The sequence below is a fragment of the Mirounga angustirostris genome, unplaced genomic scaffold (genome assembly GCF_029215605.1).
Source record: "Mirounga angustirostris isolate CCGP_5_RB_7025 unplaced genomic scaffold, mMirAng1.0.hap1 SCAF_1, whole genome shotgun sequence".
NCBI classification, from domain to species: domain Eukaryota; kingdom Metazoa; phylum Chordata; class Mammalia; order Carnivora; family Phocidae; genus Mirounga; species Mirounga angustirostris.
In genome coordinates, this window is record NW_026991709.1 from 2,994,933 (window position 1) to 3,005,093 (window position 10,161).

At 60.0% G+C, this 10,161-nt stretch overlaps 1 long non-coding RNA gene across 1 annotated transcript; it reads right to left on the reverse strand.

Moving 5' to 3' along the window:
* Nucleotides 1–1,472: 1,472 nt before the first annotated feature.
* On the reverse strand, nucleotides 1,473–9,192 carry LOC135362556 (uncharacterized). The gene is made up of 3 exons (XR_010407390.1): nucleotides 8,935–9,192; nucleotides 4,848–5,385; nucleotides 1,473–4,513 (listed from the first exon to the last, which is right to left on the reverse strand). It is a non-coding gene; the product is annotated as an uncharacterized LOC135362556 (long non-coding RNA).
* Between the last annotated feature and the right edge of the window lie 969 nt (nucleotides 9,193–10,161).

The window sequence follows — 10,161 nt, forward strand, 5'->3', positions numbered from 1 at the left end:
GCAGGTGGGGGCCACAGAGGACAGGCCCGTCACTCATGGGAGTGGCGGGCAGGCCCGCTCCACAGGACAGAGGGCCCCGCAGCCAGCGGCTCTGTGTGGGAGGGGTCCCCGCGGCCTTGGCAGCTCCCTCAGATGCTGCCCTTCGCTCTGGAGCCTGCTCCTGCCTCACTTAGCCCGTGGATACGCCGTCCAGCGCCACGGAGCGGGAGGCCCTCCCACAGGGACACCTGGTAACCAGGCCTCTGCCCCATGGCTGACCTGCCCTTTGCACTTTGCGAGGGCTTGGAAGGGGGGAAGAGTACTGTCCTTGAAGGCCTCCAGACTAGTCCCAACCCCATGGCGTGAGGGTGGCCCCGAATCTGTCGTGGGGTTGTGAACTTCTCCGTAAGGACACACAGGTGCCCGCCCCTACCACGGGCTCTGCACTCCACCTGCCGTTCGACTCTGGGCATTTGTCCTTGTGTCCACCACCCTGTACTCCAGGTAAGGAGTACCCCACGCCCATGACAGTGGGACGAGTCCCCGTGCCCTGCCCCCAGGCTCTCCTGTCTGCTAGCGTGCAGGCCCCGTGCTCGCTGCCCTGAGGCTGAAGCTTGCAGGGGGTTCACTTGTCGGCTTCCGTGGAGGCCAGCAAGACTCAGATCTTCCCTCCAGCGTAGGCTTGCCCAGGCCCAGGGAGGGGCGGCTGGGGCCTGCTCGTGGGTCTGGTCCCACCCTCTTGGCTAGGGTCAGAGAGCCTTGGGCTGGGAGCTGGCCCAACCCCAACGGTGGGAGGACAAGGAAGGCCTTCAGGGACACCTGGGTCCACAGCAGGGACGTCGGCTCGCAGACCTGGACCCTCCCAGTGTCCCTGTGTGTGGACCCCAGGCCTGGCTCTCAGCTATCGTGCTCCATTTTGGGGTGTGGATGGTGTTGTGGGTTGAATTGTATCCCCCAAAGAGATAGGTCCACATCCTAACCCCCGCTGCTCTGAAAGGGACCTTATTTGGAAACAGGGTCTCTGCGGATGTCCTTGGGTTGAGATGAGTGCAGGCTGGAGCAGGGTGGGCCCTAAATCCTTGGAGAGTGTCCTGAGCAGAGACAGAAGAGGACACACAGACACAGAGGAAGCCATGTGAGGATGGAGGCAGAGACTGGGAACCCCAAGAATGGCCAGCAGCACCAGGAGCTGGGAGAGGGCCGTGGGATGGTCCCTCCTGGAGATCTGCCAGGGGGAACACGGCCCTGCCACCCTCACGCCATGGGGTTGGGACTAGTCTGGAGGCCTTCAAGGACAGTACTCTTCCCCCCTTCCAAGCCCTCGCAAAGTGCAAAGGGCAGGTCAGCCATGGGGCAGAGGCCTGGTTACCAGGTGACCAGGTGTCCCTGTGGGAGGGCCTCCCGCTCCGTGGTGCTGGACGGCGTATCCACGGGCTAAGTGAGGCAGGAGCAAGTTCCAGAGCGAAGGGCAGCATCTAGACCGCCAGGTTAGTGTTGTTTACGCCTCGGTGTGTGGTGCTCTGGGTGGTGGCCCCCGGACACTGGTAGAGATGGGGAGATACCCAGAAGCAGCTGTCTCCACCTGGGGATCACCCCCTTCCCGGTCAGGGGGTGCCTGGTGGGGCTGCGGAGGGCCCCGCTCGGGGTCCAGCTGCACACCAACCACCAGCCCGGCCTGCTGGCCCTGACCACCCTGGCAACGTCCCTCCACCCTCCCCTACTCCAGAGAGGCCCTCTCTGGTTTCCTTTCCTCTGCCCCTGTGTCCACCCCTCCACTCCAGCTGTCCCCAATGACCCCCGCCCAGCACCCTGCCACCCTCCCTACTGTCCCTGCTTCCAAACCCTTCCACATCCTGCTCTTGAATGGATAAAGACAACGTGGCATATAGAGACAATGGAATATCACGCAGCCATCAAAAACAAGGAAATCTTGTCATTCACAACGATGTGGATGGAACTGGAGGGTATTATGCTAAGTGAAATAAGTCAATCAGAGAAAGACAATTATCATATGATCTCAGTCATATGTGGAATTTAAGAAACAGCACAGAGGCTCATAGGGGAAGGGAGGGAAAATAAAACAAGAAGAAATCAGAGAAGGAGACAAACCATGAGAGACTCTTAATCATAGGAAACAAACTGAGGGTTGCTGGAGGGGAGGGGGGTGGGGAGGATGGTGTAACCGGGTGATGGGCATTAAGGAGGGTACAGGATGTAATGAGCACTGGGTGTTACATAAGACTGATGAATCACTGACCTCTACCTCTGAAACTAATAAAAAAAAATAAAAAAATAAGGAAATCAAAATTTAAAAAAAGAAAGAAAGAAGAAAGAAAACCCTCATCTTTGCAGGTTTCCCTGGCTACTCCTGGGCTCCTTGCAGAGGATCTGATCCGACCACCCCCCACGTGCAGCTCTGGGCCGGATAGGATCCAACCCATTTGAGCCGCAGGCGCAGGTGGCCCTGGTTCAACCATACGCCATGCCCTCGGTCATCTTGGAGGGACACGCTCTCTTTTCCAAGCTCCCCAGCCCATCCCCTCTGCCTCCCCCCTGCCCATCCCACAGGCTCCCCGTCCCCCCCTTGCCCCAGCAACAAGCCCTACTCCACACGAGTGGACGAACCAGGGTGTGGGGCCCGTGCCATGGGGAGGAAGGAGGTGGCCTGACCAGGGGGACACCCTCCTACTGTGTGCAGCCGCGGGATTAAGTGTCCCGCGTGCACGGTCCCGGACCCTTCTGGAGGGAGGTTATTGTCCTTAAGATTCAGACGGGGAATCCGAGGCTCAGCCAGGGGGTAACTGCCTCATGGTGCCTTGCCGCTGTGGAGGGCAGAAACCGATTCCTGCATGGTTCCTGTCGCTGGGGTGACAAATGACCACTCACTCGGTGGCCTGGCACACACAGATTTCTCCTCTTACAGTCTCCTGGGTCCAAGGTCCTGCAGGGTCTCACAGGGCTAAAAGCAAGGTGTGGTGGGGCTGGCTGCTTCTGGAGGCTCCAGGGGAGAATCTGTTTTCCAGCTTCTAGAGGTATCTGCACCCCTCGGCTCGTGGCCTTCCCCCCATTCACAGCCAACATCTCTCTGACCTTGATGCTCCTTCCCTGCCTCTTCCAGTTAAGGGACCCTGGCAGCCTGGGGCCCGCCCAGAGGATCTAGGACACCTTCCCACCTTCGGGTCAGGGAATCAGCGACCTGAAGTCCCCTTTGCCGTGGAAGGTAACACATTCCCAGTTTCCAGAATGAGGATGTGGACAGCTTTGGGGCCCACTCTGCCCGCACTGTCTCAGCTGACCCATAGGCACGCACGAGCATCTGGCCTTGCCAAGGACACAAAGGTTCCTCCCTGCCCGTCCCCCCCCCCCCACCCCCCCGCTTGCCTTGTCCACGGCACCAGGCCCGGGGTGGCCCCAGGAGGATGGCTAGGGCACAAGCTGCCCATTGTGATTCCGTGGGTGGATCCCACAGGGCCTGGCAGGCCTGCGGCTGGCGTCCTCCTGGCCGGGTAAACAGGCCTTTTTTCGGGCAGCCAGGTCCCCACCCTGCCCTAGGCTGGCCAAGACCAGACTCTGGGTCTGGCTCCCCTGCCTGCCTGTTGGGCGATGTGCTATCACTTGGTCACCATGACATGGGTGCCCTGCCATCACCAGATGCGGCACGATGCTCGGGCCTGGAGGCTCTGGGGAGGGGTCAGCAGAGCCTCCGCGGAGCATTCATTATAAAGCATCGATTGGCAAGGAGGAGCGTGCCATATGTGAATGAATTTTGTTTTAAATGAAAACACGAGATTCTGAAGACGTGATTTTGTCATGGGTACTTGAGACCTCTCCCAGATCCATGGGGCCCAGCCCATGGCTTCCACGGTGAGGGGTGTGCTCAAGGAAAGGGAGCCGCCCCCAAATGCTGCATGGATCTGGTGACCAGCAGGTGCTGGGGCTTTCAGTTGTTGACGTCACTATTGTCACCCGAGTGGGGGGGGGACAGAAGGAGGGAGAGAGGGAGGAGGGGGAGGGCAGGCTTGAGGGCAGGGGCCCTGTGGGGAATAACGTGACTATCACTGTGGTCACACTGAGGGTCGGATCTGGAAGGAATCGAACGGTGCCAGGTCGGCTGTGGAAGAAGCCTGGAGCCCAGAGGAAGGGAAGCAGAGCCCTGAGCCCTGGGCCAGCCCCCCTCCCAGCTGCATGGGTTCTGCAGCCCTCACCTGTTCACTGGGCCAACTCTCAGCCTGTCCTGAGACTGCACCTGTCTCCCCCACCCAGCAGAGGTCCCAGTCTGATAAGTCTTTTGTCCCCAGGGCTCAGGAATGAGGACACTTTGCAAAGGAGCCAGGCCCAGATAGATGACAAAGTCCCACACGTGGAAATGGCATGTCCTGCTTCTGCAGATCCTCCAGATGGGCTGGGCTGGACAGGCCCCGCAGGGATCCCATCCACAGAGTCCAAGAGACAGGAGAGGCTGAGGACGGGCCTAGCGACCCTGTGCCAAGGGCTTGTTCTCTTTGGAAGGTCATGACTGGCTGACAGCAGAGCCCTGGTGGGGAAGGGGAAAGGGGAAAGCAGGGTGGGGGCAGGGGGAGCAAAGGGGGAAGCCAGGCAGGAAGGGAAGTCAGCAGAGAGAGCGGCTTTAGCGCAGAAGAAAGAGGAGAAGCTTTGTGCTTACCCCACCCCCGCAGCGCTGTTTGGAGAGGGCATGGTATTCCCCATGAAGAGGGGTCTGTCTTTCCCTGTCTCCCCCACCCAGCAGAGCCTCCCAGCACCCGGGGGGGGGGGGCAGGGCAGGTTCCAGGGGCCCCTTTGGATCTCCCCTCCAGTCATGGACAAATCCCCATTGCACCCAGGCCTGAGCCCAACAGGCTCCCTCCTACCTGCTCACCACCCCAGCTCCTGGAGTTGGACTCTGTCAGGCTGGGGCCCTTGCTGTCTTGTAGGCCCCCCGGGGCTCCTCAGGGCAGGCTGTGTCCCTGGCCTCAGCCCAGATGCCCTGGGCACAGGTGCAGCCAGCCACTTTAATGGGGTTTTGTGCAGGTGCTGCTGGGACTCTCCAGGATGTGCGTGCTGTGCCTGGCCTGCCACGAGACTGGCATCTCTCAGAATAGGACAGGAAACAGATGGCCCACTTATGGGGGGGCAACGAGATTTGTTAATGAAAAGAGCATTTTCAGAGGTGTTGGCAGGATTGAGGGAACCACCAGAGCGGCTGAGGCATCAAGGGACCCGTGACCACCCCCAGGCCGAAGGAGTGTGGGAAGGCGGTGGTTACCAGAGCCAGGGCCAGGGCCTCAGGAAGGGCCACCTGGTGGGATCTGTGCTCCTACAGCCCGGTGAAGAAGAACGAGTGTCCCTCCCTTCTGCTCTCCTCCATCTGACGTCCTGCCGCGCCCTCCAATCAGCAGGAAGCCCCTGCTGGAAGCCAGAGGGTGAGGGAGTCAGCTGGGCAGAGTCACCTAGCAGGTGGGCAGCCTACCGGGGCACAGTGTAGGCAGGGCAGGGTGGTAAAGGGGTGGTAAAGTCTGGGATGAGAAAATTTATGGAGTGAACAAGTATCTGGTCATTACCCCCCAAATAGTAGCCATTAGACAGTGATCATAATGGTGGTGGAGGTGACGGTGAAGGTGAAGGTAGAGGTGATGGTGATGGTGGAGGTGGAGGTGGCGGAGGTGGAGGAGGTGATGGTGGTGGAGGAGGTGATGGTGAAGGTGATGGAGGTGGTGGAGGTGATGGTGATGGTGGAGGTGAAGGTGGTGGAGGAGGTGATGGTGGTGGAGGTGATGGTGATGGTGGAGGTGGAGGTGATGATGATGGAGGTGGTGGAGGTGGAGGTGGCGGAGGTGGAGGAGGTGATGGTGGTGGAGGAGGTGATGGTGATGGTGGAGGTGATGGTGAAGGTGATGGAGGTGGTGGAGGTGGAGGTGGCGGAGGTGATAGGGGAGGTGACGATGGAGGTAGAGACAAAGGTGGAGGTGGTGCTGATGGCAGTGATAATGAAGTTCCCAGCACTGGAAATGAGGGAAGCCCTTCCCTAGAGCGTCTGGAGCTATCTGCCGGTGTGTTGCTATCTGCTGTCAGGCCAACATGCAATCAAGCTCCGGTTTTCCTTTTGAAACTCTACACAAATGATCGGCCGTCCTCCCCGCCGCCGTCAGGCTGGCTGCCTACACAGAGGGAGGCTGCCTGACCACAGGAGATCGCTGCTGGCCAGGACAGTCCTGCTAGCTGGGAACCCGCCACCTAGCCACTGTTCCCACTGACTGGCGCTGCCCCCTTGAGCCACCGTCAACCACTGAGCACAGGTCACTCTCCGGGGGAGGCTCCAGTGCCCGCAGCTCACCCCCTCCTATCTGGGTTACGTATTCTCCAGGGTCCCACCAGGCTGTTCAGAGGAAGTGGCCTCCGCACAGGGTCCCTCCCGCCCCCGATGCCCCCCCACCCAGACAACATGTACTTCCTCTTCTCGCCCTCCAACCCCTTCAGGTCTCCCTTCTCCGCCCTGGTCCCGGTCAGTGAGTAGCTTCTCTGCCCACTGCGAGCCGTGGGGCCGGGAGCCCGGGGCGGGGGGTGAGGGGACGGGCCAGCTCCCGCTGTGTGCCCATGCCCAATCCTGCTGCAGCCTGCACTCTGCTCCCTTCCTTCCGAGGACCTGGGTTCACACATTCCAAGTCCACATGGCAGAGCCCTTCCTGACCTTGGGTTCTTTCTGCATGAGTTCACTTGGTCACTTTTTAAACCAGTACAAACGTGTATACACACACAGATACACACAGACGCACGCACACCTGCAACGCTCGCACGCACACATTCACACATACTCGCACCGCACACGCTCTGCATCTTCCTTTTGCCCCCTGAGGCGAGGGGCAGCCCCACTGGAGGGTGGTGGGAGAGTGGGGGGGAGTGGGGGGGAGCTCGCCTCGTCACTTCTTGCTGCATTACAAGATGTTGGTCACAGCGCAGCGTCACTTTCAGACCCTGTCCCCACGCAGCAGTCAGGGCTCTGGAAGGGGCTCTGAGGGGCCAGGCCCAGCCTCTAGAAGGTGCCGGGTGCTGCACACCCCCCGGCAGCTGGGGGCCGGTTCTCCAGGGGGCACGGTGGGGCTGCTCGGTAAACGTTGAGTCATTGTGGCACACGTCTCTGAACTAAATACATTTTTCACAAGAGCAAACCGTCCCCGTGACTCCCGATGCCTCCCTGCACCCCTCCAGGCTGGTAGACCGGCTTCCTCGACCGGGACCCGCTGCACCTGCCTCGTCAGTATCCGGTAAGCTGAGCCACGGCGCCCCCGCCTTCCAGCACCACAGCATCCCCCGCGGACATGGTGCGGACCTAATCCAAGTTCTCCTCGTTTCCGGGAAACCCCACCGGCTCCATCCTCAGAACACACCCCGGATCTGCCCACTCCACCCCTGCATCACGCAGCGGACTCCCACCGGCTCCCCTGCCGCCTCGCCACCATCTGTGCTCCACGCCGCAGCTAAGGGGAGCCTGACCACACTCGCGGGTGACGTGGGCCCTCCGCTCACAGCCCCGTGCTGCCTCGATGGGCCCGCACAGGCAAAGCGTGACCGTCCGCTCCAGGCCGTCCCCCTTCTGCCTGCCCTGCTTTTCATGTAGCACTTAGCACCTCTCCATCGACTACTTTAATCCTTTGTCCTCCTTTTGCTTTTGTTCTGTCTTCCCACACTCGGGCACCAATTCCGTAAAGGCATGGGTTTGTCTGTTTTGCTCACTGACATACGATGAGGAGGAGGAGGAGGAAGCCGGGCCTGGCCCAGGCCTGGCCCATGGGAGGTGCTTAGTAAATATTTGCTAAGTGAATGAATGCACGGAATGCATTTCTATTTCCAGCCCCAGCCAGGCCCCTGGAAACCCAGAAACACAGGCAGATCTGCAAAGAAGAAAGCCCTCACTTTCGGGGTTTGGGAAGGGTTTCTGTTTGAGGTGCTGGCTAAGGCACTCTTTTTTCCCTCCTCGAATCTCCCCCACACCTCCTGCACGCCTCCTGCCTGTGGGCTTCACAAGCCGCTGATCTGACAGGCTGGGTTAGGGGAAGGGGGCTCCAGGGTGGGGGCAGGACGCTGAGGCCCCAGACTGTCCCAGCAGCTGTTCCATTTGCAAATGCCTGGAATTCTGGAACTGTTCCCACCCAGCCGAGCCAGGGCCAGCTGAGGGCTGACCCCCTTTAAGCTGACCGCTGGGTGGGCCCTTCTGCCACAACCTTCCCTGTCTGTCCTCGTCCTGGAGCCCAGAAGCCAACCTCGCGGGCATGGCAGGCCCGAGTGTGCCCCCTCCCAGCCCCCCCTGGGGAGAGGCAGCTCAGCCTGGCCCCCCTCACTGTCACACGCCCGATGGCTCAGGCCACTCCAGAAGTCACAAGGCAGATTTTCCATTAGCGTCAAACCCATGTGGGTCCTGACCTGCGGCTGATGCGAATGGAAGGGAGAAGAATTTAGGTAACTCGTGTATGGGGTGGGGGGTGGGGGATCTCCAAGCCAGACCCCTGAAGGGCACTGCACCCCAGCATCAGGGGCGGGGACGGCGCTTTGAGGGTAGACCCTGGTGCACACCCCTCTGCTTCTGTCCATCTGTCTCACGCGCAGACATGGACCCTCCTCAAGGGTGAGCGCTACAGCCTGGGGGGTATAGGGTAGAAGGATTCAATGATTTGCCAGGTTGCAAGAGCCCACTGGATGCCTCTACATACCAAACATTCGTGGAGCACTTACTGCCTAGCACTGTGAGCTCTGTGGGACCCCCCTGGGCCTGAGAGAGTAGGAGGCGCTCCTGGGTGAGGTGTCAGGCCCCGAAATGCAAGATCTTCTAGGGGCAACGGCAGCAACAATTCACGTGCTGTTGGGCGCTGGTGGCTTTCGCCTTCCCAGACACAATGTCCTCTTCATCTAGTACCAAAACCCCCCTTTGCTTCCCTTCAGGGAAACCTCCTCACCCCCTCTTACCCTCACGATGGCTTCTGTTGTCGGTGGGACAGCCTCCCTGTCCCCAGAGCGGTCACAGGAGCTGGCTGGAGTCGCGCGACCCGAGGCCAGCCAACCAGAGAGCGGTCGGTGCTCCCCCACCCACAGGAATTAGCTCAGCAACGGCCATGTGACCCAAGTCCGCACAATCCAAACCCTGCCCAGGATTTTTCTGGAAGGGTGAAGGCAGAACGACCCTGATCCTCCAAGCTGGGAGTTCTGGGGACCCCCCAGGCCTCGAGCTCCCAGGCCATCATCTTTGCCTGGGAGCAAGGCCAGCATCAGTGAAATCAAGTTTAGAGTCTGAGTTAAGGTGGTGCCCAGTGTGGCTTTCCAGATCCTGGATGCGGCTGTGCCTGAAGGTAGCTGCATCCTACACTTGCTAGTTAAATCAACCAGCAAACTCTCTTCTTTTCTGAAATGAGCTTGGCTTGGGGTCCCGTCATTTGCAACCGAAAGGAATCCTCAGTGCCACTGAGCAATGCTAATTCTCAATGTATTGAAACGGGGTTCTGTAGACGGTTATGGGGAGCAAACCAATGAGAGGGTACTGGTAAGATAAAGCCTTCCTGGCTCTGAAAAGTCGGGGAGGGGATCTCAGGTTTGGGCAGATACACGTGCAGACCCCCCTCACCCTTGCGCTGCTTCTGAAACTGCCCATCTAGGCTGGGCCAGCTGAGCTGTTTCCTAAAGAATCTTTGCAAGCAACGAGAATGGACCCTTATCAAAGAATTAATTCCCGGAACTAAGAACGGCATAAAATATTTCCAAACCATGAGTTCCTCCTCCTAAGAATTCGCATGAACATAGTGAAAACCTGGGCAGGTCTGTAAGCCCCTCCAGTGGGGGGGCTGCTCATCCTCTAGACGCGCACCCCCACCTGTCTCCCTTCCCCTCACCGCCCCCCCAGCCACGTGTCTCTGGGGACATGGGCAGGTCTGTGAGTCCTGCCAGTGGGGGGGCTGCTCATCCTCTAGACGCGCACCCCGCCGCTCAGGGCCCTCCTGCCCAGGGGCAGGCTGCGGGGCACCCCCCCACCCCGGCCAGCTGACAGGAGGTGGAGCTACCAGGTGTGGGCGCCTGGGGGAGCCCAGAGCAGGGCAGCGGATTCTGCGGTGTTCTAAGACTCCCCTCGGCAGCCCGCCTCCCCCAGGCCCTCACAGGAGCCACAGAGCATGAGGCAGCGTCCAGCGAACGGAGAAGAGGCTT